Here is a 24,291-nt window from a genome sequence, read left to right as displayed (position 1 = left end):
ACTTTACAAGGCCTTGGTAAGGCCACACTTGGAATACGGCATTCAGTTCTGGTCGCCACGATGTAAAAAAGATGTGGAGACTCTAGAAAGAGTGCAGAGAAGAGCAACAAAGATGATTAGGGGACTGGAGGCTAAAACATATGAAGAACGGTTGCAGGAACTGGGTATGTCTAGTTTAAGGAAAAGAAGGACCAGGGGAGACATGATAGCAGTCTTCCAATATCTCAGGGGTTGCCCCAAAGAAGAGGGAGTCAAACTATTCTCCAAGGCACCTGAGGGCAGAACAAGAAGCAATGGGTGGAAACTAATCAAGGAGAGAAGCAACATAGAACTGAGGAGGAATTTCCTGACAGTTGTTGTTGTTGTTATTGTTATTATTATTATTATATTTTATTGGGAGGGGTTATTATCCGAGTCCAATTTTGAGCAGAGGCCAAAGAACGATTATTTATTTACTTCTTGCTATGATCTGTAAGCTCCCTGCTTGGATAGCTCTGGGCAGTTTATAACAAATCCATTAAAAAGAACCATAACATTTATAAATATTAAAGCCCTTTTAAAGTTTTTTTTTTTTTAAATCTGCTGCTTTCATAAAACTCACAGCTAAACAGGAAGAGGAAGGAGCCAGGTTTTTGTGGAAGGTTAAAGGGATGGAGATTAATTTGAGAGTCAAGCAAGATTCTGCCACTGAAAATGACATTTTCTGGGGTTGGGATATGCCCAGCATCCTTTCTTGTCCAGATCGTGATGAATGGTGGGCAGATCCTGAATCTAGTACAGGTAGTCCTCAACTTATAATTACAATTGAGCCCAAAATTTCCAGAGGAAAGGAAAGGAAAGGAAAAGGAAGGGAAGGGAAGGGAAGGGAAGGGAAGGGAAGGGAAGGGAAGGGAAGGAAGGAAGGAAGGAAGGAAGGAAGGAAGGAAGGAAGGAAGGAAGGAAGGAAGGAAGGAAGGAAGGAAGGAAGGGTGGATGGTTGGTTGGTTGGATGGATGGATAGACGGATGGAAAGGAGAGAGAAAGGGAGGGAGGGAGGGAGGGAGGGAGGGAAGAAAGAAAGAAATATGGTGGATGGATGAAAAGGAGAGAAAGGGGGAGACAGAGGGAAGGAGGGAGGGAAGGAAGGAAGGAAGAAGGAAGGAAGGAAAGAAAGAAAGAGAAAGAAAGAAAGAAAGAAAGAAAGAAAGAAAGAAAGAAAGAAAGAAAGAAAGAAAGAAGCATGCTTGGAAAAGTGGGAGATGGATGAAAGGATGGATGGATGTGAGGGAGGGAGAAAAGAAAGAAAAAGGAAGGAAGGAAGGAAGGAAGGAAGGAAGAAAGAAAGAAAGAAAGAAAGAAAGAAAGAAAGAAAGAAAGAAAGAGAAAGATGCATGCTCTGGAAAAGATTCATTTCGGAGGCAGTGCGTATTGGTCCTTCCTCTTCATTCCATGCCATTCAATCCTGATGTGGCCCAGAGGTAGCCTGCCCCCGCCTCTTTTGTCACACCCTTAATTGCTCAATGCCAAGAGGGACTCTTTCGTGGTTTCGTGGCAGCCCGCTTATCTACCCCTGAGCTGCAAATTGCAAACTGTTTAGGGAGTGTGGGAATTGGACTCCTCCCTTGCAGCCCATCTGCTGGGAGAGGCTGAGACTGCCAAAGCAAAAGTGGAAAGCATATTATTTCCCTGCGAGACGGGCGGGGATCTTTTTCTATTAGATCACCAAAATCGTCTAAGCCCCCAAAGCAGCCACAGAGATTTCCTCCTCCCAAACTTGATTGCATGGCTGAAAAAGTGTGTGGATGTTTCTGATCACTGCAACAAAGCTCAGAATTGTTGTGGCTCAGTGTCTAAGACGCTGGGCTTGTCGATCAGAAAGGTCGGCAGGTCAGCGGTTCGAATCCCTAGCGCCGCATAACAGAGTGAGCTCCCGTGACTTCTCCCGGCTTCTGCCAACCTAGCAATTCGAAAGCAGGTAAAAAATGCAAGTAGAAAAATAGGAACCACCTTTGGTGGGAAGGGAACAGCGTCCCATGCGCCTTCAGCATTGATTCATGCCGGCCACATGACCACGGAGATGTCTTTGGACAGCGCTGGCTCTTCGGCTTTGAAACAGAGATGAGCACCACCCGTAGAGTCAGGAACAACTAGCACATATGTGCGAGGGGAACCTTTACCTTTAACAAGATGTGGGTGGTAGAATTCGGCTGGATCTCCCAATGCAAAACAAACACCAGATCTTTCCATAAAGTCTGCCCGTAACTGGTTGTATCTTGAGTTTTCAACGTACACACACACAAAGGGAAAGGCTACCTGGAAGTGTCAATGTTTCTCCCCCTTGTTCCATTTGTCAGAAATCGTGTAGTTGGGGTCACGTTCTTGGGCGGGGGGGGGGGTTGGACTAAATGACCTACAAGGTCCCTTCCAACTCTGTTAATCTAATCCTTTTTTTAAAAAAAGAAAAAAGAAATGCCAGTACAGGGATTCCTCGACTCACAACCACAACTGAGCCCAAAATGTTTGAGTTGCTAAGTGAGACAGTTGTTCAGTGAGCTTTGTCTCGATTGTATGACCCTTTTGGCACAGTTTTTGAGTGAATCACGGCAGTTGTTAAGTTAGCAACAGGGTTGTTAAGGCAAAAGGGGACCCCCTATGACACCCCCCCCCCCGGGACACTGTAACCATCAAAGTTACAGGCCAGTTTCCAAGCCCAACCTAGGTCTTGTGCTTGTGTAGTTTTGTACACCCATCACTTATTTCCAGCTGTGCGACCCAGTTCCTAACCAGCCACAGACCAGTAACGGTCTGTGGCCTGGGAATTGGGGACATCTGGTTTAATAAATTCTGTGAACACAGTCCATTTAGTTAGTTTACAGCTTAGAGGGTGGGGTGAACCCAGAAAATTATTTAATTCACTAATCGAGTTAACCATGTTATACAAACAAAGTAGATTGCAAAGTCCGTAGGGGTTGTTTTGTTGCAGACATTTCGTGACCCATTTAAGTAACATCATCAGTGCTAGAAGAGAGTGGTGTCTGTGGCGAGGAGGAGGAGGAGGAGGAGGATTGTGGCTTCCTTGGTGCTCTCTGAGCTTGGTTGTATTCTTGCAGACATTTCACGACCCATTTAGGTAACATCATCAGTGCTAGAAGGGAGTGGGGTCTATGGAGAGGAGGTGGAGGAGGAGGAGGAGGAGGAGGAGGAGGAGGAGGAGGAGGAGGAGGAGGAGGAGGAGGAGGAGGAGGAGGAGGAGAATGACAACTGTGGAGTCCTTGGTGCTCTCTGAGCTTAGTTGTTTCCTTGCAGACATCTCATGACCCAACTAGATAACATCATCAGTGCTTCAAGGGAGTGAGGTTTGACCTGTCAAGTTGCTTACCCTGTCAGTGTTGGTTGGGAGCGGTTCCTTCATTAAGCTGTTGTTTACTGATTGTTCGTCTGATTTGGCATTTCCTTGATTGGAGTATTGTCTACTGCTTGCTTGTTGGTCTAGCGTTAATCTTGATGTTAATTTCTGCTTATCTGGGTGTTGATTGCCAATCAGAAGGGGTTGTGGCCTTTTAGCTTTTGATTGCCTCTTTTGAATGGTATGTAGATATTGTTTATCTCTATGTACCCGTTGATGGCTAATGCAATAGATGTCTCCTTGTGGAGGCCTCTTTGTTTCCGTCTGACGTTTGAAATTATGGAATTAGCTTCGTATTTTTTTTATCTCCTTTCTTGGCTGCCTTTATAAAAGCCACCTAAACTCATGCTGGTGAATTATAAATCCATTTCCCATACTATAAAGAGGCATTTATAAGGCCCCTCTGGCTGATGTGGCTCTGAGATCATCTTATTTTCCTCGTCTGGTTCCCCCACCCCACCCCCATCTTCTGCGTAATTTGATTTATATTATGACTGTATTTTATAGATCCTGCATTTTAAGTGTTTTAAACAGTTCATCTGCAGGTTACTCAGATAATCCACTGAGCAAGCAACAGCTAGAAAGTATGGCGTTATTTTGCTATGGTATGTTGTTTTGTTTTTAATTTCTCCCGGATTCTACAGGGTATCGGGGAAACTGGGTGACTCCCATCCTGGTATCGTGAAAAAAGCAAGAATTCACTCATATTTTTCTGCACCCTTCCTGATTTTGTTGCCAAAAATGATCAACCCTAAACATCACGGGGTTTCTTCTCCAAACTTTCAATGAACTTTACAAGGAGTCTTCAATTTATAACCATTCGCTCTGGACCAGCCGCCGTGAAAGGTAAGCAACCGAAGTGGTGGGTGAGGAAGCAGGGATAGGGACGGGGCCACTAAAGGAGGGGAAACGGGAGCAACTGGTGAAGGGAGGGGGGGATAGATAGGGAGAAAGCCTAAAAAAAATCCTACCTTTTCCTTGGGGCATGGCTTGGTGGGAGGCCATGTGACTGAGTGGGTGTGGGCATGAGTGACATCAAGTTGGCCATGCCCATTCAGTCACATGCTCCACCAACTAGCCATGGCCACCGAACCGGTAGTGGAATTTTTTGAAACTTACCACTGCTTATGAGTGTTGTGGCATGCCCACAATGGTCAACACTGATTTATTCTATTCCATTCCATTCCTATTCTCTGCTCTGCTTTGCTCTTTTCTTTTCTTTTCTATTCTATTCCTATTCTCTGCTCTGCTCTATTCTATTCTATTCCGTTCCTATTCTCTGCTCTTTTCTATTCTATTCTATTCTATTCCATTTCATTCCTATTCTCTGCTCTGCTCTGCTCTATTCTATTCTATTCCGTTCCTATTCTCTGCTCTTTTCTATTCTATTCCATTCCTATTCTCTGCTCTGCTTTGCTCTATTCTATTCTATTCTATTCTATTCTATTCTATTCCATTCCTATTCTCTGCTTTGCTCTTTTCTATTCTATTCCATTCCATTCCTATTCTTTTCTCTGTTCTGCTCTATTCTATTCCATTCTATTCCATTCCATTCCTATGCTTTGCTCTGCTCTATTCTATTCTATTCCATTCCTATTCTCTGCTCTGCTCTATTCTATTCCATTCCATTCCATTCCATTCCAATTCTCTGCTCTATTCTATTCCATTCCATTCCATTCAGAATCGTCCCATGATCAAAATTCAGACGCTTGGCAACTGAGTCATATTTAAGACGTTTGCAGTGTCCCGGGGTCACGTCAGACGCCCATATCATGAAAGGACAAAAAACTTAAGAATTAACACGTACACAACCCACTCTCTCATCTGCGTCTGGTGGTACAACTTCCCCTAACACAAAACTCTATTTAGAGAGTTTCTGAGATTTTGAAACGCATTGCAAAACTCAGGAGAACTGCCGGGTAATTACATTCATGAGATCGGTTTATACAAAATGCATCCTAAACCAAATTCTCCTCCAAAATTTGGCAGGCGGAATCCGGAAACTGAGGCTGGCACCAGCGATGGGGAAACCGATACCTTAGGCAAAATGCCACACAGACACTCCAAACCACAAAGGCAGCGATTTTCTGCCATCCAGGCTTACCCTCAATATTTTTTTCTTTTCACTAACAGAAGAGTTTTGAGATAGACCGCTAGTCCTTGACTTGCGACCCTTAGTTTAGTGGCCATTTGAAGTTACAATGCCCCTGAAAAAAAGTGACTTATGACACATTTTCAATTGTGGTCATGTTGAGGAGTACCTGTATGGGGGATATGAGAGAGACAGAGAGAGAGACAGAGAGAGAGAGAGACAGAGAGAGAGAGACAGAGAGAGAGAGAGAGAGAGAGAGAGAGAGAGAGAGAGAGAGAGAGAGAGAGAGAGAGAGAGAGAGAGAGAGAGAGAGAGAGAGAGAGACACAGAGGGGGGGAGGAAGACACACAGAGATGATGATAGATAGATAGATGATAGATAGATAGATAGATAGATAGATAGATAGATAGATGATAGATAGATAGATAGATAGATAGATAGATAGATAGATAGATAGATAGATAGATAGACAGACAGACAGGCAAATGTAGACAGAGATAATGGATAGATGAATAGATAAATGATGGATGGATGGATGGATGGATGGATGGATGGACGGACAGCAAAGCTTGCTGGGAAATTCTGGGAGCTGGTCCACATGTCCTTAACATTTTAAAGATTGAGACTGCAGTAATTTATTCCTGACTGGATACCACCATTCAGACATCGATAGATACTGTAGATAGATGATTGATTGATTGATTGATTGATAGACAGACAGACAGATAAAGGATAGAGATAGATGGATGAATGGAGAGAGAGAGAGAGACAGAGACAGAGAGACAGACAGATAGACAGATAAAGGATAGAGATAGATGATAGATAGATAGACAGACAGACAGACAGACAGACAGACAGACAGACAGAAACAGATATTTTCGTTTTCCCTAGCCCTCTCTCGCTTCCCATCTCCTTCATTAGCAACACTTTGCAAGTGATCTGTTGATTCACCATATTAGAATTGCAAACAAAATGCTCTGATTTTCTTCCAGGCTCTTCATTTCGAATTCCGCAGGGCTGGCCCACTTGAATGGCACTCCACATTGATTTCAACCCCCTCCCCCCCCCCGCAGCTCTTCTTATCAAGGACACGAACATTGGCAACAGGCTGGAAGGGACCTCCGCGGAATTCTGAGTTTCCAGCCTCCCCGTGCCGAGCCTTAATTTTCGAGGATATGGCAAAAATAGCCAAAGAGAGTGACTCTGAGCATTCACAGAGTTCTGTTGGGGACTCGTGAGAACTAGATCCACTCCTATACAGGTAGTCCTCGACTTACGACCACAATGGAGCCCACCATTTCTGTCGTTAAGCAAGACAGTTGCTAAGTGAACTCCCCTCCGTTTTACGACCTTTCTTGCCGCAGTTGCTAAGTGATTCACTGCGGTTGGTAAATTCAAGAATTCAAGTCACTGACTTTGCTTGTCGCAAAAGGGGATCGTGTGACACACACACACACCGTCATAAATAGGAGTCAGTGGCCAAACATGGTCTAAATCACGTGGTCTAAATCACGTGACTGCAACGGTCACAGGCGTGAAAAAATGCTCCTAATTCACTTTTTCCAGTGCCGTCGTAACTTTAAACGGTCGCTAAATGAACCGTTGTAAGCCGAGGACATACAGGAAAAAAACACGTAGATTTCCTAGCGTGAAAAAATGCTCCTAATTCACTTTTTCCAGTGCCGTTGTAACTTTAAACGGTCGCTAAATGAACCGTTGTAAGCCGAGGACATACAGGAAAAAAACACGTAGATTTCCTAGCTTGGAATAATTTATGCCATGAACAGGATATTTTTCCCCCTCTTTTATTCTTTCTCTGTGATGAGACTGGAATGCTGCATCCCTAGAAAACATCCCTTTAATTCCCCCCCCCCCGCTGCCCCTCGTGCTCCGAAACGGCTGAGTGGTTTTATCGCCAGGCCAAGAGATCTAAGAATATGAACTTTTCGATGTACCAGGATGTCACTAAGGGACGCGCTGGCGTTGTAAATAGCCACTGACTTGCTGACTCCTTCGTTACCGTAACTGCCGTAGGAGGCTATTAATTTCATTGCTGCTCAATCAGCAAAGGGCATCTCTGAGCAGCAACTCCCAAGTTACTTGTCCGGTTTCCGCCGAGCCGTACCCCATAATGGGTGCCAGTCTTCGTTTGAAAGCCCTCGTAGGACGATCGAAAGGCAGGATTCCAGAGGACGAGGGTGCTTTCCAGGAGTGGATTGCTGCTGGCATTGCTGCCGGTTTGGCACTAAAAAAAAATGTGCGCATTCCGCGTGCATGTGCATTTGGGCCCCAAAAAAGTCTGTGCATGCGCACCACGGGAGAAAAGGAAAAAGAGTTTACATTTTTTGTAATGGAAGATTGTTCTGCGCATGACCAGAACCGAAAATCAAGATGGAGCTACCGCCGACGGAACTGGTTTGGCAGGCCGAATTACTACCTACTCGGCTGAACTGGGACGAACCGGTAGGAATCCACCTCAGGTGCTTTCCCCATCAAACCGAAGCAACTTTGTTCATGCTGGTCGCTTTAAACTCTGAAGCTCCGTTTTGACTCTGTGCTCTGTGTGGCCTTGCAAAGCTAATTAGCAATTAGGTCTTTGGCAGCGCTTCAAGGGAAATAAAGGTGGGTGCTTATCAGCCTTACCCCGAAAGACTGTGGCAGACTTCTGTCGGACTCTTTACAAACTATTTGTGACTCATTACGGGCTGTGAATGAACATAATTCACAGCCACTGAAATAAAAAGAGGGTTTTGAGGACTAAATGTGTGCTTCTTACTGTCTCAGGAAGCCTAGGTCAGAACAGAGATGGTGGTGAGTTCTAGTGTCATCTTAGCCCTGAAAGCCAGCTGGGTGGGAAAAAGTCTGAACATGGATGTTGTATGTAAGAGTTGAAAGAAATTCTGTCACATAGGACAAGTGCTCCCACCTCCAGATGTTCAAATTCCAGTTGCTGTTGAAATGAGAATTCTCCTAATGAATATCTCCATTAGACAAATTAGAGGCTGAAACAAACACACACACATACAAGAGAGAGAGAGAAGAAAGAGAAAGAAAGAGGGGGGAGAAAGGGGGGAGAGAGAGAGAGAGAAGAAAGAGAAACAGAGAGAGGGGGAGGGAGAGAGAGAGGAGAGAGAGAGAGACAAAAGAGAGACAGATGAGAGAGAAGAGAGAGAAGAGAGAGAGAAGAGAGAGAGAGAGAAAGTGACAGAAGAGAGGAGAGAGGAGAGAGAGAGAGAGAAAGACAGAGAAGAGAGACATAGAGAAGAGAGAGATGAGAGAGAGAAGAGAAAGAGGGAAAGAGACAGAAAGTGAGAGAAGAGAAAGAGAAGAGAGAGAGGGAGAAAGAAAGAGAAGAGAGACAGGGAGAAGAGAGAAAGAGAGAGAAGAGAGAAAGGGAGTGGGAAAAAGAGAGAGACAAGACAAAGAGAGATAGAGACAGGGAGAGAGATATAGAGAGGGAGGAGAGAGAGAAACAGAAAGAGAGAGGAGAGAGAATGAATGAGGAAATAAAGCATACAAAATAAGGCTTTTACATAGATGCTTTGTAATTGTGGTCAAGAGATGCTTCACTCTGATAGCAACAAGTCATTTTCCACTTCACTGGTCCATCAAAGTAGATTTTGTAGAAGGCAGAGAAAACTGACAGGAGCATGAAAACCGATCAGAGGAAAGAAGAAATTCACTAACAGCCATCGGATCACACTTTTAACTTGCAATGCTTTTCAGAGATGCTACAAACTACAAGTCCCAGGATTCACCAGCAGCAGAGTGTCTATGGAAATTGAGAATATATATATATACACGGCTGGGACTTGTAGTTTCCTCCAGGTCATGGCTGTCCCAAAGGTGCTTTTATCAAAAGTCTAGTAGCCATTTGAAAAGGACCTCTGGGGTCAGCGCTTAGCAGGCTTCACCAAGATTGATGACTGGATCATGAGACTCACCCTGGCCTGTTTTGGGTCATACTGAATGCTCACGAATTGGCACTGAGGTGTGGGGAGAACCCGTCTACTGTTGGGGAAAAAGTCACTGCTAGTAATCATAATCTACACCAGAAGTATCCAATCTTGGTCACTTGGAGACTTGTGAACTTCAACTCCCAGAATTCCGCAATCAGTCTGGTCTTAAGCATGAAAGCCAACTGGGTGACTTTGAGCCAATCACCAGAAGCTAGTGAGTTAGTTCTAGTCCTGCCTTAGGCCTGAAAGCCGGTTGGGTGAATCGGAGCCAATCACCAGGAGACTGTGAGTTCTAGTCCTGTCTTAGGCCTGAAAGCCGGTTGGGTGAATCGGAGCCAATCACCAGGAGACTGTGAGTTCTAGTCCTGCCTTAGGCCTGAAAGCCGGTTGGGTGAATCGGAGCCAATCACCAGGAGACTGTGAGTTCTAGTCCTGCCTTAGTCCTGAAAGCCGGTTGGGTGAATCGGAGCCAATCACCAGGAGACTGTGAGTTCTAGTCCTGCCTTAGGCCTGAAAGCCGGTTGGGTGAATCTGAGCCAATCACCAGGAGACTGTGAGTTCTAGTCCCACCTTAGGTATGAAAGCCATCTGGGTGACTTTGGGCCAGTCATTCTCTCTCCCACCTCACAGGATTGTTGTTGTGGGGAAAAAAGAGAGGAGAAAAGTGTGTTGGATATGTTCACCACCTTTAGTTATTTGTAAAAATAATAAAAGGCAGGATTTAAATAAATTAATACAGAAATAAATAAAATAAATAAAATAATAAATAAAATAAATAAAATAAATAAAATAAATAAAATAAATAAAATAAATAAATAAAATAAATAAAATAAAATAAATAAAATAATAAATAAAATAAATAAAATAAATAAAATAAATAAAATAAATAAAATAAATAAAATAAATAAAATAAATAAAATAAATAAAATAAATAAAATAAATAAAATAAATAAAATAAATAAAATAAATAAAATAAATAAAATAAATAAAATAAATAAATAAAATAAAATAATAAATAAAATTAATAAAATAAATAAAATAAATAAAATAAAATGAATAAATATAAAATCCCTTCCATTAGCAATATGTATGGCTCAAAAATCCTTCAACAACCAGCGTAAACTCATTCAACCATTCATTCGCCTCCCAATCTTCCAACAAAAACTGTCAGTATTTCCCAGCAAATCCTTTTAGCCACCAGGACTAGAAACTTGCCGAGTTCTTTTTGCACATCAGTAGGTCCCTATGACTCTCACCTTCTGGAATGATCAAGATCCATGCTAACGTTGTACAATATAATGAAACCCATACCAGCCAAAATAACCTAGATACCTCGTGTTAAAAGCAACTTTTGTCGCTCGTTTATTATGTGGGGCAAATCAGAAAAAGACGATAGCTGAATAAATCGGGTCTCGGCTACTTATTAGTAAATATGTTACGCAAACTAAGATTTCTCCCCATGTATATGTCTAAAGTTAGAAAGAGAACAGTCTGACTGACCAGCATGAATCTAGAGAGGATATTTTAGAAAAGGAAGAATGGAGGGAGACAGATGGAGTGACTCAAAGAATATAATAGGCAAAATGTTTCGGCTAGAAATTTTAAGCACATGTATTGAATTTTCATTTTTAGAGGACTCCTCCGTTCCAGGGACGATAGTGACATTTTTGTTAAGTTCAATTATTTTCATACAGGAGGCTAAGAAATGAAAGGTTGAATTTCTCACTTCTCCAATACATAAATAAATGCCTGGGCATTTTACCTGCAGGCAGACAAACGCATTAAGCAATTCTCCATTCATGTTTCTGCAAAAGGTTTTCTAGTTAGTAGAAAGCAGAAGCTATTTGCTCGTTCCGTCTTGAAAAAAATCCGGATACTTCAACAGGTTCAAAATAGTTTAATGTCTCGTTTAATGAAAAGAAGGACCACGGGTGACGTGATAGCAGCCTGCCAATACCTCAGGGGTTGCCACAAAGAAGAGAGAGTCAAGCTATTCTCCAACACACCTGAGGGCAGAACAAGAAGCAATGGGTGGAAACTAATCAAGGGAAGAACATCTCTCTCTCTCTCTCTCTCTCTCTCTCTCTCTCTCTCTCTCTCTCTCTCTCTCTCTCATATCCATCTATCTATCTATCTATCTATCTATCTTTCTATCTATCTGTCTTCCAATATTTGAGGAGCTTCCCCAAAGAAGAGGGGGTCAAGCTATTCTCCAAAGCACCTGAGGATAGAACAAGAAGCAATGGGTGGAAACTAATCAAGGAGAGAACATCTCTGTCTCTGTCTCTGTCTCTGTCTCTGTCTCTGTCTCTCTCTCTCTCTCTCTCTCTCCTATCATCCATCCATCCATCCATCCATCCATCCATCCATCCATCCATCCATCTATCTATCTATCTATCTATCTATCTATCTATCTATCAGTCTTCCAATAGTTGAGGAGCTTCCCCAAAGAAGAGAGGGTCAAGCTATTCTCCAAAGCACCTGAAGGCAGAACAAGAAGTAATGGGTGGAAGCTAGGACAGAAGCAACTTAGAAATAAGAAGAAATTTCCTTCCAATTAATCAATGGAACAACTTGTCTCCAGAAGTTGTGAATGCTCCAACATTGGAAGTTTTTAAGGAGATGTTGGGTATCCATTTGTCAGAAGTGACGTAGGGTTTCTTGCCTAAGCAGGGGGTTGGACTATAAGACCTCCAAGGTCCCTTCCAACTCGTCTTCTCTTCTCTTCCCTTCCCCTTTCCCTTCCTATTCTCTATTCTATTCCTGTGATGGCAAACCTTAGGCACACATGCCGGAAGTGGCACGCAGAGCCATCTCTCCAGGCACGCCAGCTGTCACATTGCTCTTCCGAGTTCTGGCGCACACATGGCATTCGCCGCGGTCAGCTGGGCAGAGCAGCTCCCTGGCACGCATGCACACCAGCCAGTTGGTCTTCACGCACGCATGCGCGCCAGAGTGGCGCTTGCAGGAGACAATCAGTTCGCTTAATTGGTTCGTGACTCTCCGAGACTCCTTGCCGTGTTTTGCAGATCTCGGCTGGCAGCTCTCCAAGCCAGATAAGATCTGTGACTGTAAATCCTCCCTTGGATGTGAATAAGCGGAATTCACAGTCAATTAATAAATGGGTTTTTTGGACGGGACCTGGAGTTTGCTTCATGCTCTTGGGCAGCCTAGATCAGAACAGTCAGAACTGAATTGGCGCTAGATAAGAGTCGACGGAACTCAAAGATGGCTGGATTTGAAGCCTTTGTGGACATGTAACGATGCTAGGCAGAGTCCTCTCTTGACTCCGCCCCCCCCTCAGGCTCAGCCTCTTCTTCTCCTACATTCATTTAAACTGCCCAGGGTCACAAGGAGCGAGGGTGTACATTTTCTTCAGGAATGAACAAAAGCAATAAACAAAACCTGTGGTTGTTGCATCTCCACCACCCAAAAGCCAACCAGGATTGGGAGCTAAGAGATTCAAAAGATCTGCAAGAAGTTGCATTTTCAGCAGGGTAGGATCCTTATACTGCCAGCTCAGCATTTAAAAACCAAGATGAAAACAATCTGCACAGGTTGCCTTCAACCCCAACCCCTCCCCCCCCCAAATAATCTGCATTCTCTTACACAATTCAGATCATGCAATTATGCATTAGCTCCCTGCAGTTAAAATATAATGATGGCAATTTAAAAAAAAAAAAGCTCAGAGTAACTTTAAAAGCCATAAAGCCATACCTTGACATCAATCCAACACATTATAGTTTTTTTCATGTTCAATTACAAGCTACTTTGCTTAAACTATGCCCCCATAGAGGCAGTCACCTTGAAGGACACTTACCCATCACAGAAAAAAAAAAGTACAATAGACATTCCTACTTTTCCAGTTATGGATAGATAAAAATTCAAATATTTGGAGTCCGGTGGGGCTTTTAACCATGATATAGACATAACAACGGATCAAAGTTAACGCTAACCAAGTTTGTTACCTTAATCTTGGTTAAGGTTGCCAAAATATAGTAAATAATGGACTTAACTAAACTCAAAGGCAGGTGAAGAATTTCCTTCTCCGTTCTTGTTTTGAACCATATCTGTTCTGATGTGCCACCCTATTTAACTGTGGGGTCCTTGGTGCTCTCTGAGCGTAGTTGTTTTCTTGCAGACGTTTCATGACCCAACTAGGTAACATCATCAGTGCTGAAAGGGAGGGAGCTTTCTGGGGGGGAGGAAGAAAAGTACTGAGGGGTCCTTGGTGCTCTCTGAGCTTGGCTGCTTTCTTGCAGACCTCTCATGACCCAACTAGGTAACATCATCAGTGCTAGAAGAAAGTGGGGTTTGAGGAGGAGAAGGAGGAGAAGGTGAAAAGGAAGAAGGAAGGAGAAGGAATTAAGGAGAAGATGTAGGAGGAAGAGAAGAATTGTGAGGTCCTTGGTGCTCTCTGAGTGTGGCTGTTTTCTTGCAGGCATTTCATGACCCAACTAGGTAACATCATCAGGGCTAGAAGAAAGTGGGGTTTGAGGAGGAGGAGGAGAAAGTGAAAAGGAAGAAGGAAGGAGAAGGAATTAAGGAGAAGATGTAGGAGGAAGAGAAGAATTGTGAGGTCCTTGGTGCTCTCTGAGTGTGGCTGTTTTCTTGCAGGCATTTCATGACCCAACTAGGTAACATCATCAGGGCTGAAAGGGAGGGAGCTTCCTGGGGTGGAGGAAGAGAAGTACTGAGGGGTCCTTGGTGCTCTCTGAGCTTGGCTGCTTTCTTGCAGACCTCTCATGACCCAACTAGGTAACATCATCAGTGCTAGAAGAAAGTGGGGTTTGAGGAGGAGAAGGAGGAGAAGGTGAAAAGGAAGGAGAAGGAATTAAGGAGAAGATGTAGGAGGAAGAGAAGAATTGTGAGGTCCTTGGTGCTCTCTGAGCGTGGCTGCTTTCTTGCAGACCTCTCATGACCTAACTAGGTAACATCATCAGGGCTAGAAGCTTTATAGCACAACCCTTCTAGCAATGGTGCTATTATCTATAGTAGTTGGCTAATGAAAAGTATGCAATGAAGACTGATTCCAATCCATGTAAAACTGTTCGATGGGCCTGCTCTCAACTCTAACCTTAGCAATTCTTAGCCAGAAAACAGCTCTCTCCTTTTTTTTTTGAGGAAAGGAAATCTTTTCTTAGGAGTGTCTGCACACAAACAGGTATTTTTGGCACACTGTCTCCTTTCCACTAACAAGCATGCAAGTGTGAAGCATCTGTGTCGAAGCTGCTGTCTCCATCAACTCTATTTATCCCAGAGGTCCTCAAAGTTGTTAAAAGTATTCGGTCCCTGAGAAACTGGCACAAAAGGGTCTCTTTTAAGTGCAAGTATCAGGGACGCGGAGGCTCAGTGGCTAAGATGCTGAGCTTGTTGATCAGACAGGTCGGCCGTTTGGCGGTTCGAATCCCTAGTGTCACGTAACGGAGTGAGCTCCCATGAGCTTCTGCCAACCTAGCAGTTTGAAAGCAGGTAAAAAATCCAAGTAGAAAAATAGGAGCCACCTTTGGTGGGAAGGGAACAGCGTTCCGTGCGCCTTCGGCATTGAATCATGCCGGCCACATGACCACGGAGACATCTTCGGACAGAGCTGGCTCTTCAGCTTAGAAACGGAGATGAGCACTGCCCCCTAGAGTCAGGAATGACTAGCACATATGTGCAAGGGGAACCTTTACCTTTATCAGTACTTAGGTTCTATTAGCAGCACAACAAAAAGGTTTTGCCCAAAGCAATCACGTTTCACCTCCATCCAGGAGAAGGACTCAAAGTTCAAGTTTGTGTCCTGTCGGTTAGAGCAATGCGGTAGTCCTTATCTTACGTGTTCATTTAGTGACCGTTCGACGTTACAATGGGACTGAAAAGTACCTGACTGTTTTCCACACTGATGACCGCTGAAACATGTCCAAGATTCAGCTATTCACTTAACAATCATGGCAAGAAATTTGTCACCGTTGTTAATTTTTATATAATATATAATTTTATATAATAATATTTGTTTGGTATAGGGTTTCCTGCCTGAGCAGGGGTTGGACTAGGAGAAGGTCCATTCCAATTCTGTTATTCTGTTCTGTTCTATTCTATTCTATCCTGCATTCTATTCCATTCTATTACTATTCTATTTATATTCTATTCTATTCTATTCTATTCTATTCTATCCTATTCTATCGTCTTCTCTTCTGCTCATTTCCCTTCTATATTCTCTTCTCTTCCATCCCATTCCATTCTGTTCCATTCCATTTCCTATTCTATTCCTATTCCTTTTCCTATTCTATTCTAATTCTGCATTCTATTCCATTCCATCCCTTATTCTATTACCATTCTATTTCTATTCTATTCTGTTCTATTCTATCCTATTCTATCTTCTTCTCTTCTGCTCTTTTCTCTTCTATGTTTTCTTCTCTTCCATTCTATTCCATTTCCTATTCTAAGAAAGATCGTAAAATGGAGTAAAACTCATTTAGTCAACGGTCTCACTTAGCAACAGAAATTTTATTTCACATATAAAAGCTGCCTCTCTATCACCTAAATTGAAACAGCACACTATCAGACAATGAAGATGTTTTTTCTCTCTCTCTAAAATACATCCAGTCAAAGAAAGAATACTCCCGATTTCCATTTCAGTGGGTTTCCTGCATGTCAGAACCCAGAGCAATCCATCACTGTCTCTTAACTTATTTTTTTACATGAAATAATGTCATCTGTCTAAGGGGATTCTGCTATGATACAGGTGAAACACTAAAAGGAATTCAAGGAAGGCTGTTCCTTTTTTACTTGAAAAGTATTTATTTAAGAAAAAGTTGATTTTTAAAAAAACAAACTGTTCACGTTTAAGGAAACCGGGCTTAAAAATATGCATTAGGCAGCCTTGCCTTCAACCTAAGCATATATTAGGAAAAGTCAACTTTTAAAAGACATACATTATAGACAGGGCTGTAGGGAGGGAAGCACTGTTTTACTGCTGGTTTTTAATTAAAAAGGAAAATCTTCCCTGGAAGAACTAACAGGACGGAATAATTGGGGAGGATTAGACTTATCCGCACATCCTTCCTTTACGTAGGCCTAAATTTAGATCTCCAGGAGTGTTTCCCAGAGGGAACCTGAGGCCAGGGACGCTCTGAAGCTTTTAAGGTGAGTTACATTTGAGCAATTAGACCTTCTCCTTAAGGGCCCATGGAGGTAGGAAACACAGCTCTTGACTATGGCAAAGAAAATATATTCCATTTTCAGACATCACAAGAATCAAATGGAATGGAATGGAATGGAATGGAATGGAATAGAATAAGGACTGGACTGGACTGGAATAGAGTGGAGTGGAGTGGAGCGGAGCAGAGCAGAGCAGAGTAGAAAAGAATAAGAAATAGAATAGAATAACAGCTTTGGAAGGGACCTTGGAGGTCTACATTATACTGTTTCAGGCAAATGGTTATCTAACATCTTCTTAAAGACTTCCAGTGTTGGGGCATTCACAACTGCTGGAGGCAACTTCTGTTCCACTGATTAATTGTTCTCACTGTCAGGAAATTTCTCCTCAGTTCTAGGTTGCTTCTCTCCTTGATTAGTTTCCACCCATTGCTTCTTGTTCTGCTCTCAGGTGCTTTGGAGAGTAGCTTGACTCCCTCTTCTTTGTGGCAACCCCTGAGATATTGGAAGACTGCTATCATGTCTCCCCTAGTCCTTCTTTTCATTCAACTAGACATACCCAGTTCCTGCAACCGTTCTTTGTATGTTTTAGCCTCCAGTCCCCTAATCCTCTTTGTTGCTCTTCTCTACACTCTTTCTAGAGTCTCCACATCTTTTTTATATCATGGTAACCAAAACTGAATGCAGCATTCCAAGTGTGACCTTACTAAGGGATTATTTGTTGCTCTTCTTTGCCTTATTTCTAGAGTCTGGGCAGCCAGTCAGTGGAAAAAAACACACTCTCCTTTTAAAAAAAATTCTGCTACTTTATCGTATTTATCATTACATCATGCATTTTCCCCCAAAACTTTTCATTCAAACTGGAGCAGCTGGAAAAAAAATATAGGCAATTCAACGCAGAAACTGTAGACTAAAAATTAAAAACAAGGGTATGGAATCGATAAACACTGCGGCAAAAAGTAAAACCGATAGATGTAGAATTAATTAAAAGGCCATTACATCAGCATTCTGATATATTATTGATTGGAGAGAGAGGTTCGCTGCTCCGAAACGCTTCTCAGCATCTCATTCCGGCTGCAAAACACCCATCCCAAGATGCTGGAAAGTGTCACTGCCAGACAGAGCTTAATTATACACAAGGACAAAAAAAAAACACCACAATAATGATTGCCTACCTTTTCTTTGAAAAAAGAGAAAATCGCAATAGCTTCCAAGCCTACATGCTTGACTCAAAAATGCAAGAAAAATGCAATAAAAATGTAAGTGGGGAAAAACTCATACACGTTAAATGACCCATTCTCCAATCTGCAAAACTAACATTAATCTCTACGTATCCATGGGAATAAAAAGATTTTTTTTCCCTACGTGCATACAGTATCTCCATTTTCTGAGAGCTGTTTAGCCTGGGGTAAATTAACAGGGGGAAAAATATACTCTTAATTCTGGAGAATCGTAAATAGATCTACCCGTTACCCGACCCTTAATGCTGTTAGCATTATAGGAACTGCCTTAAAACAGTTCATTTAGTAACCATCCAAAGTTACCATGGGCATAAAGGGACTTACGACTGTTATTCACATTTATGACCGTTGCAGCTTCCCATGGTCATGTAATCAATATTCACTTGGCAACTGACTCGTATTTGTGACCCATGGTCACAAATGACCCCCTTTTGCGACCATCTGACAAGCAAAGTCAATGGGGAAGTTGGATTCACTTAAGAACTGTGTTACTCACTTAACGACTGCAATGATTCACTTAACAATGGAAGCAAGATAGGTTGTAAATGCGGGGGGGGATTCACTTAACAATTGTCTCACTTATCAACAGAAATTTAGGGCTCCATTGTGGTCGTAAGTCGAGGACTACCTATATCCTTATTATATGAGTACAGGCAATTCTCGACTAACCACAGTTCGTTTAATGACTGTTCAAAGTTACAACAGCGGTGGAAAAAGTGACTTATGACCGTTACTCACACTAACAACCATTCCACCATCCCCATGGTGACATGATCAAAAATCCAGTTGCCTGGGGAGGAGGAGCCAATGTCGCGACAATACGGACGTGCGGTCTTGATGCCACTGGGTGGTCCAATCGGACCTAAACCGTCCCGCAGAGACGGTGAACAGGAAGAATACATCTTGCTGATCTCAGGGATATCGCAAAGCCCCTGATCGATCCAAGAGAAGTTCTTCAAGCCGGCGACAAAAAGTCCAGCCACCAGGCTGATGAAGTCGGGGCAGCTCCAAAATGGAAGGATACGGAAAGAGAAAGTGTTTCCAGCTGGTGAAGAATTTTGACCGTTTTAAAAGAGACTGCCTATAAAAAACTTAAAATTAATTTAAATTTGAGAACAAAAGAAATAAGTGGCAGAATGAAGCTTTGAATGGTTTTGGACAGTGGGTTATCTTACTTTTTAAATGTTATTTTCATGGATGGAATTTATGCAAGCCTTTTAAAATGAATGGATTAAGTTTTCTTCTTCTTTTTTCATTATTTTTTTTGCAACCTATGGACTAAAATTCTCCTTCATTACTGCATGTGTTTTTCCTTTTTTCTTCTCTATTTCATTCAAGAATTTGACTTGTTTTTAACTTGGAATAAAAAAGATACAAAAAGCAACAAAGAAAATTGTAACAACAGAGGCAAAGATGACAATGCTGCTTGGAGGCTGGAGGTTTGTCTATTGGAAACAAAATACTTTTACTTTCCTTACTGATTATTCTGGCTTGGCATTTCAAGGTCTCACTGTTTTGTCTATAGAGAGTGATAAGAAGAAAAGCATACAGATGTTCCTTTGAAGTATGTCTTTAACCAGAGAAAAGTGAAAATAAAACCTTATTGTGAATTTATGCTTAATCTTGTAAAAACCTTCCAAGTCAGAGCAGCAGTGTTTGTCAGCTGGAGATAATGGAACAATCTCAACAGCAGAAAGAAACTTTGTTTGCAAAAGGTATTGTTAGAAATTCAGAAATTATCAAACACATTTGAGAGGATGGAGAAGAAGTTGGAAAATCTAGAGCATCTAACAGTAAAATATGATGAAGAAGTTGGAGATGTTTATCAAGTGGAAAAAGTGGAGGTTAGAGTCCTAAAAACCGAAGAGAAAAATGACCACAAAGAAATTAAATCCGCTGATATCTATGGTGATTGGTTTGTGTCTGGAAATGGAAAGAGTGGAATATGGAAAGAGGAATTAAATGGAGGGGAACTCTACCCCAGATGGCAAGATACAGAAGAAGAAAAAATAAAAGAATTTATGGATTTAAAGAGAGAAATTTTGTTACCAACATCATTGAAAACAGGTATGATGATGATAATATGTATAAATATATCTGAGTTAAAATACTTGAGTTAATATGAATTGTGTTCGTTGACTGTGGAAGAGATGCACGAAAGTCTTTTGTAACCAACTGATACACTTTCTACAGTATGTAAAGAAGGAGGATTCTTTGTGTTGTGTCTGTTTTGAAAATTATATATCACACATCCACGCAAAAAGCAAGCCCAAACCCACACCGATGATGACCACAAACCAGAAGCCCGACCACAAACCAGAAGCCAGACCACAGCTGCATTATTAGCCACTTTAAACCCCTCCAATCCATACATGAAGCAAACTGATGCCCACCACGGAGATGTAGCACGACCACAAACGCGAAGCCAAACAACAGTAAAGCAGCTCACCAGCTCAAATCCCTCTGCAACTCAGACTAACACAAGCACAACCAGGCCCCCACCCAAACAGAACACGCCTCCATCCAATCAGAGCACAGCCAAACTCCCATCCAATCAGAGCACAGCCAAGCCCCCTACCAATCAGAATACACCTCCACCCAATCAGAATGCAGCCAAGCTCCCACCCAATCAGCTCAAACCCCCACTGGCAGTTAAAAAGAGGAACCGGCTGAGATCTCACATTGCTCCTGGAAGCACCAAGCCGGAAGCAGCAGCCTGAAGATGATGAATGAGACTTCATCGAAACGTCGTGAAGATACTTCCAATTCTACGCGGGAGAAAACCCGAACAACCAAAGACGTACATATATATATATACACACACACACACACATACATACATACATACACACACACACACACACACACACATACCGTATATACATACATACATACATACATACATACATACATACATATAAAAATCAGTCGCCTGGCAACTGACTCATATTTACGACGATTGCAGTGTCCCAGGGACATGTGATTCCCAAAGTCAATGGGGAAGCCAGATTCACTCAACAACGGTGTCAATAACTTAAGAACTGCAGTGATTCACTTAACAACTGTGGCAAGAAAGGTCGTAAAATGGGGGTGGGGGGATTCACTTAACAACTCTCTCGCTTAACAACAGAAATTTTGGGCTCGGTTGTGGTCGAGGACTAACTGTATTTGGGGAGAGATGAGTTAAATTCATTACATTTTTTCCCCTCTCTTGAAGACTTTCTGTCCCGTGGAGAAAAGGCTTCAACTCCTTAAACATTTCCTCCCAAGGAACAAATATAAGTTGGCATTTCAAAGGGAAATGTCAATCAGACAATTAGAACAAGAGAACAAGATTAATACGCCCTTCCCCAGCTGCACCAGAATTCATAAACCAGCTATTCTGCTGCAATCGCCTTGTGATTTGAAAGTCAAGGACATCGTCTTAATATGTTCTCAACTTGGAACGCTGCATCGAGTTTTGTTCGCTACAATATTAAAAAGATGTGGAGACTCTACAAAGACTGCAGAGAAGAGCAAGAAAGATGATTAGGGGACTGGAGACTAAAACATATGAAGAACGGTTGCAGGAACTGGGTATGTTTAGCTTAAGAGAAAGAAGGACTAGGGGAGACATGATAGCATTGTTCCAATATCTCAGGGGTTGCCACAAAGAAGAGGGAGTCAAACTATCCTCCAAGGCACCTGAGGGCAGAACAAGAAGCAATGGGTGGAAACTAATCAAGGAGAGAAGCAACTTAGAACTGAGGAGAAACTTCCTGACAGTTAGAACAATTAATCAGTGGGACAGAAGTTGCCTCCAGAAGTTGTGAACGCCCCGACACTGGAAGTCTTTAAGAAAATGTTGGATAACCATTTGTCTGAACTGGTGTAGGGTTTCCTGCCTGAGCAGGGGGTTGGACTAGAAGACCTCCAAAGTCCCTTCCAACTCTGTTATTCCATTCGGTTATTATTTCTAATTTCCACAAGGAGGGAAGATAGGAAGAGTCACTGTATTAGGGAGACTGGTGGCATAGAAGTCAAACGGATGGATGGATGGATGCCCATATTAGCTATCTTATGAAACTCCTTGGCTTCCACAACATCCTTTCGGATTTCCCCAGATGTACATCCAACAGGATGCAGGACACTGGTGAGAAAAACAAGATACACAGGTATGGGAAGTACCTGGCTCAACCGTAGTACCTTTGAGAGCTCTATCTAGGTGTCCAGGTCACTAAGATACTAGAAAGAGAAGAGCAACAAAGATGATAAAGGCTCTGCAGGCTAGATGAACGTCTAAGGCAGGGGTGTCAAACTCAAGGCCCACAGGCCAGAACCGGCCTGCAGGCTACTTAGATCTGACCCGCGGTGCTGCCCTGGAAACAGGACTGGCATACAGTGCCCTCTGCCAGCAAAAACGGAGCTCGGGAAGAGCAGGGGTGGGATTCAAAAAGTTTCTCTACCAGTTTGGTGGGCATGGCTAAGTGGGAGTGGACGTGTGATTGAGTGGGTGTGGCCAACGTGACATTACTCACGCCCACTCAGTCACATGCCCCCCAATCTAGCCACGCCCACCGGAAAAGGTAGGAACATTTTTAGGATTTTTCCCTCTCTACCCCTGCCCTCCCTTTGCTAGTCACCCCCGTTTCCCTGTTTTCTCCTCCTCCACCCGCTCTTTGGTTGCTTACCTTCTGTAGTGGCTGGTCCAGTCCGGAAGGCAAGCTGACCAGAGTTTTCGGCAGCCCTCAACCACCCACCACTGTTGGGAAGTGGCTGGCTGGCAAAGAAGCCTCCCAGCCACCGCTTCTTTGCATACTGGCTCTCAAAGAGGTTGGTGGCTGGCCACAGGCTGCTAAAAAGTCCTCCAGTCAGCGAAAAAGTGGCTCCCATCGCCGCCATCTTCTTTACACATGCACATCCAAGCTGAGTCCTTTTCAGCGGCCTGCGGCCAGCCACTGGCCTCTTTGAGAGCCAGTATGCAAAGAGGCGGCACGAGCAAGCAGCAACTGGGCGGGCGGGGTGAGCAACCGGCGACAGGAAGACTGGTTCAGGGGCATGGCCAGCCAACCATGACTACCAGTTTGCTGAACTGGGCAAACTTTCTGCCACCGGTTCGCGCAAACCGGTACAAACCAGTTGAATACAACCTCTGGTGTATGTTCCCCTCCTGAGATCCCTGTTCACTCACAGAGGGCTGCAGGAGGCGCATGTGTTCCCCCATCCCCGTCCAGGCCACCAAGGTGCCCCTGAAACAAGTGACATCGAGCTGGTCATGCCCACCCTGACCACGCCACACCACGCCCCCGAGGTCAAACCCAAACCTGATGTGGCCCTCAATGAAATCAAGCTTGACACCCCTGGTCCAAGGGGATTAGGTATGTTTAGCTGAATGAAGCTCAGGATTATGGAGGGGCATGAAAGCATCTTCCAAAATTTAACAGCTGCCACAGGGCATCCACTTACTCTCCAAAGCATCTGAGGGTAGGACAAGAAGCAATGGGTGGAAGCCCCTCAGAGGGAGAACCAACCTGGAAGTAAGATGGAATTTCCTGACAATGAGCACAATTAATCAATAGAACAGGTTGCCTCCCAGAATTGTGTGCTCCATTGCTGGAGTTTTTTTTTAAGAAAAGGATGGACAACAGTGGTGGGATTCATTTTTTTTTTTACTAATGGTTCTGTGGGTGTGGCTTGGTGGGCGTGGCATGGCTTGGTGGTCATGGCAGGGGAAGGTTACTGCAAAATCCCCATTCCCTCCCAATCAGCTGGGACTCGGGAGGCAGAGAATAGATGGGGCGGGGCCAGCCAGAGGTGGTATTTATCAGTTCTCTGAACTACTCAAAACTACCGTTACCAGTTCTCCAGACTGGTCAGAACCTGCTGAATACCACCTCTGATGGACAACCATTTGTCCGGTATGATATAAGGTCTCTTGCTTTGGGCAGGAGGTTGGGCTAGAAGACCTCCAAAGTCCCTTCCAACACTATGATTCTGTGATTCCACATGACAGCAGTTTTGCCATGAATCTCATCTTGTTGATGTCTGAAATGTGCAGAGCACAAGGGTGTTGGGCCTGATTGGCCCAAACTAGCTTTTCTCTGGCCTCAAAGACATCACATGTTCTGGAGAACCTCACCGTTTTTCACATTTCCAAAAGCGCTAAAAACTTGGCTCCCCTAGAGAATATTTGGAATCTGTTCATTTTACACTTTTGTTGAGATTAAGGGAGAAATACACAAAAATATATTTTTGCAGGCCAAAAGGGATGAATCGTATTTAGAGTCCAGAATAGTGAGATAACATTTGGAAGCGGCTCAAATAGACACCTCCCAAATACACTGGGGTATAGGAACTGGGATGAGGTATAGCACAGTCAGATTTGCAAGGTTGTGTTATTATAGCCAATCTCAAAAAAACTAATCAGGTTGGAAGGTACCTTGAAGGTCTTCTAGTCCAACCCCCTGCTCAAGCAGGAGACACTCTACCATTTCA

At 43.2% G+C, this 24,291-nt stretch overlaps 1 protein-coding gene across 1 annotated transcript in view; it reads right to left on the bottom strand.

Moving 5' to 3' along the window:
• The window catches only part of PLXNA4 (plexin A4), a 397,694-nt gene that overhangs the window by 285,424 nt on the left and 87,979 nt on the right, over window positions 1-24,291 (bottom strand). The gene's annotated exons all lie outside the window — the stretch shown is intronic.

Source organism: Natrix helvetica, assembly GCF_964273705.1.
Source record: "Natrix helvetica genome assembly, chromosome: 6".
NCBI lineage: Eukaryota > Metazoa > Chordata > Lepidosauria > Squamata > Natricidae > Natrix > Natrix helvetica.
The sequence above is the reverse complement of the archived record's forward strand: the minus strand, read 5'-3'. Positions and strand labels throughout refer to the sequence as shown.